The sequence below is a fragment of the Carlito syrichta genome, unplaced genomic scaffold (assembly GCF_000164805.1).
Source record: "Carlito syrichta isolate Samal-C Ts95f unplaced genomic scaffold, Tarsius_syrichta-2.0.1 Scaffold314765, whole genome shotgun sequence".
NCBI classification, from domain to species: Eukaryota; Metazoa; Chordata; class Mammalia; order Primates; family Tarsiidae; genus Carlito; species Carlito syrichta.
In genome coordinates, this window is record NW_007258861.1 from 117,726 (window position 1) to 122,836 (window position 5,111).

At 38.4% G+C, this 5,111-nt stretch overlaps 1 pseudogene; it reads left to right on the top strand.

Moving 5' to 3' along the window:
- The first annotated feature begins 533 nt into the window (after positions 1 to 533).
- Positions 534 to 1,438, top strand: LOC110596846 (annotated as a pseudogene).
- The last annotated feature ends 3,673 nt before the right edge of the window (positions 1,439 to 5,111 follow it).

Below are 5,111 nucleotides of genomic sequence, written 5' to 3' on the forward strand. Positions count from 1 at the left end.
GACCCTCTGGGCTCCGGCGATCCTCCCGCCTCAGCCTTTCGAGTAGCTGGAATTACTGGCGCGCACTACCACGCCCAGCTAATTTTTGATTTATTGTAGAGATGAGGTCTTGCCAAGTTGCCCAGGCAGGTCTCGAACCCACAGGCTCAGGCAATCCACTCACCTCAGCCTCCCAAAGGAGCGGGGTTACAGGCTGAGCCACCGAGCCCAGCTTACAAAGCCTTTCATAAGGTCCTCTTCCTCAACAACTTCTAAAGGTGGTCATTAACAGAACCCATGCGCCCTACTGAGTATAGTAAGAAAATGAATGCTCTGGTCTAAACCACAGCTTGTATTAATGGGAGAGCTGAGCTAAGCAGAATCAAATGCTTTTCCCAGGTAATACAGAAAGTTCATGAAGAACACGATACATGACAAAAAAACACATATTTCTGCAAGTTCAGTATCTGTATGAGTTAAACCTTTGCTTGATTTCATTGTCTCAGTAACACTGGCATTCTCTTCAAAGGTGTGCGTGGAAAAAGAAATATCCCATGGTCCTGAGAAATTCTACCAGGGTGCCTGAATTTTTAATGGACTTACCTGGTCTCAAGAGCTGAGTTTACCCTTATTTTTCTTTTTATCTATGGTATATGCAGCTACTGTGTTAGCAAATGTTGCCATCATGGTACATCTGGAGATGTCTGTCTTAGACACCAAGGAGAAAGATCATCTCCATCAATGGTTGCATCACCCAGATGTTTTTCTTCTGCTTCCTCGGTGGAACAGACATTTTTTCTCTTTCTGTGATGACGTTTGACCACCCTATGGCCATCTCCAAGCCCCTGCACTATGTAGCCATCACGAGTAGAGGGCGATGACTGCCCTCATCGTGGTCTCCTGGGTGGGAGGCTCTGTCCACACCATTGTGCAGATTTCTCTGTTGTTCCTACACCCCTTCTGTAGACCTAATGTTGCTGATGGCTTCTACTGTGATGTCCCTCAGGTCCTCAAAGTCGCCTGCCCTGACACTTCATACTGGTCACAAACTGGAGAAGACAGAAGGAAAGCCATTTCTACCTGCACAGCTCACATCACTGTGGTGACCCTGCATTTTGTGCCCTGCATCTGTGTCTAGGCATGGCCCTTCACTGTCCTCCCCATGGACTGAGCTGTCTCAATCACCTTCACTGTCATCATCCCTGTCTTGAACCCCATGATCTACACCCTGCAGAACCAGGAGATGAAGTCAGCCATGAGGAGACTGAGGAAAAACTCATGCTTTTTGAAAGAAAATAACCTCATTATTGATTGTAGATTGAAATGCAAGTATGTAATTAGATTATTTTCTTTAAATATTAGCTGCAAAATATTGGGACTCAGCCCTGCGCAATCAACTATAGCAGGTTGGTGCAGACACAAAGGATCAGACACAAAGGACTTGGAACACTGGCATTGAGGAGGAACATAAGCAGAAACTCAAGCAGGAAGAACATTGCCCTTGAAGAACAACTGACAGCAAGCAGGGCGCAAATGTGAAATATAATAGAAGTTCATGGATACCCAGGAAATAAAGTAAAAGACAGTGCTGTGGTGTGTAGACATGCAGCAGGTAACCAGGACATCTGTCTCAACAGCACGGCTCCTACAGCTAAGTCCCAGTCCATTGATAGTTATCCTTGACTATTTATTTAACATCTACTATGTATGAAACACTGGTAGAAAACATTCTTTTCTATCACTTCTGCTTTGCCAGTAATTTTGAACTTTCTTTTTAAATCAACTCACCTACAAAATTCACTAGCACAACCTCCAAAACCATTTAATATATATAAAGAACTATATATAGCTTTTGAAGATTTCCTTTTGCCTTTCATTCCCCTGACTTTGTCAAAACTGGATGTGACCTTGAACTTATACAATCTGATTTTGTAAAACCCCAATATATAACTACAGAAATATCAAGAATCTTGAACTACTTATCCTACTATTCATCCCACCATCTCTGACATAAGCCAGTTTGACAAGTTGAAAAAATAACAATCTATATCCAACCCAATAAATATTTTTATTTTTCATGTGTGCAATTATTTATCGTGTTCTTTACTACTGTGTTAATATATCGTGGTGTACTAAAAATGTCTCACAGAATGTCAGATTAGTATTTCTAATTCTCCTTTATATTTCCAGAGTCTAGGATAGTGCCTGACCCATAACATGCTATTAATAAATGTCAGTTGAATCTATTGAATGGAAGAAAATGAAGTATGCAGAAGATGATACCAAATTCTAGTTCATCTTTAGTTTCCAGTATATAAAACTGACTTTATTTCTTGAACACATACTTCTTCATGGAAGCCAGAGGAAATAGAAACGGCTGCATCAGAATGTACTATGATCTTGTACTCAATGCCTTAGTATCCATCTGTGTCTTTATAAGGTCACCAAATCAAGAGTTAGATTCAAAAACTTTGTTTGAACCATGTGTACAATAGAATAGAAACATCCTAGAGTAAATGAACATTGGTACACATAGAAACTCATTTATTAAGAGTTCAAATCAACCTGTATTCTAAGTATGTACAGACAGATCCTTGAGATACTTGAAGTAAATGAAATTGTACACAGAGGATGGGATTCATTTCCTCTTTCCTCTGCCTGGAGGATAAAAGGATAAAACCTAGTAAGATCAGGGTAAGGGGTTCATTGAAATGTAACTAAATACTACTACTAATAATAATAATAATAACAATAATAATATAGAACTATATTCTCTTATTTAATTTATTGGGACCACAAAGGTTTTTGAATTTAGAATTTCTTAGATTAAGTGATTTCTCCCATGGAGGGCAACTGAAACCCACTTTAACATTTCCATTAAAAAAATATGTGAATAGTCCCACTAAGTACAATCAACAAGAACTATGGATAGCCTCATATTAATTCAGATCAAATTTTGCCACAAAATTAGTTTAGGTCAGATCAGGATTTACTTCTAAGTGAATTTTAAAAATCTTTTTCAGCATTCAAAGTTTGAAGATTTTAGAATGACTGACAACACACACAGAAACTGGAAGGAAAAGAAAGGTGTTGTGGTAGGCAGAATAATCCCCCTGCAAAAAATTCACTTTCAAACTCACAGAACCTCATTAGAGAATGCCCAGAATACACAAGACCTAGTCTCTATGAAATAAAATAGTAAAAGCCTTCATGGGAAGAATACATCCAACTTTAGGACAGAGATTATCTCAGGGGAAGAAAGAAGAGAAGGAAGTGTTGGAAAAGTAATCTGAATCTGCAATGGTTTTATCTCAATTGGAAATATAAGTTGACTTCACCCTCATTTAGACTTTTGAACACTTTCTGTAAGTCAGACCATATTGGGCCTTTACTTTTAATCCTCTGATATCTTTCTACCTCTCTCAGAGCAAAAGAATGTTTGCACTAATGATCTACTAGATTCATATGAGATTGGAACCCATACAAGTCCCACCTCAGTCACACTGGCCACTTTCTTTTTCCAAAATCTTACCAGATACTCCCTCACCACCACCAATTAGAAACTGCAAATCCCTACTAAGTTAGTTTCTATTCTTTGCCCTGTTTTATTTTTCTCTAGGGTGCTTTGCACTCTCTAAAATATTCCATATAGTTTGTTTATTTGTTTTGTTAAATATCTGCATTCTCCCATAAGGGCAGTCATGTGTATCTGGTGCACCATCTTATACTCAGTGCCTAAATGTGCCTGGTATAGAGTAGGTACTCAACAGCATTTTCTGAGTGGATAATGGTTTTGCATTTTTTTCTACGTTTAAAATATTTTTAAAATGCCAGCGCTCCTATAGCATTACTAATTTCCTCTCTCAAGTGAATACCAGTTCACACCTCCTTCTCACATATTGATTCTTGTACTGTTTTTACTTTACTCTTTACATTCCTTTTTCAAGGAAAAAATTTCCAATTTAAATTCAGGGTTCTTTTTATCAAAATTAATTGCACAGTCTAAAGGCATAGATGCCTCTCAATTTCTTTGTGTATTGAATGCATCTGTATTGAGAGCGTACATGTTTTTGAAACTATTAGTCAACTATGAAGTTATTTTGGTGAAGTACATACTTCTTTTATATATAGGTTCTATTCCTCTTGTATCTGCTGCTTTTCATTTAAGATGTTATATATTGACTGAGGAAGAATGGGTAAAATTCAAAGATTCATTCACGCAGTCTGGATCTCTGAGGTCAGACTCTATAAATCAATAAATTGAGTTGATCTAAAACATCAAATGTTATTGTGTAAACAATGTTACCAACTTAGGTCTATCCAGCTCTCCCCAAAGTAAAAGATCTTATATGGGGCCAGGTGCAGTGGCTCACACCTATAATCCCAGCACTTTGGGAGACTGAGGGGAGGGGATTGCCTGAGCCCATGGGTTGAAACCAGCCTGAGCAACTTGGCAAGACCTCATCTCTACAATAAATGAAAAATTAGCCAGGCATGGTGGCACACACCTATAGTTCCAGCTACTTGGAAAGCTGAGGCAGAAACATCGCCTGCGCCCAGCAGGTTGAGGCTGTGGTGGCTGTGAGCATACCATTGCACTACAGTCTTGGCAACAGAGTGAGACTCTGACTCAAAAAATAAAAAAACCTTACATGGTAGAATGATGGGAAACAGTCAACATTATGACCTACTGTACATGTAGACAAATAGCTTCATGGATTCATACATATTTTCTATTTAATTAGAAAATTAAGAGTAATGAAAGGAAAGTGTTTGAGGTCTAGCTCTCTTCTTGTCAATTTAATTCAGGTGGCACATTCAAATATATATTAGTTTAAACTTCTCAACTTATGAAAATGGGCCTGAAAGGCTTTCAGGCCCATTGTTTGGCATGTCTTAACAAATAACTGATTGAGCTGAGGATGAAAGGCCCTATTTTCTCTCTGACATTAGATAAACTGGATGTGTGACTTTTTTCCATAAGGATCTTTGTGCGTTTACACATTTGCAGATGTATTAGTAACCTTTTAATAACATCCAATGAACCTCCATCATCACCAGTGGAACTAGCCACTTGGTTTCCCTTTCCTTGCCCAACAATATTGCTTTGCTTCGTTTTCATGATAGATTCA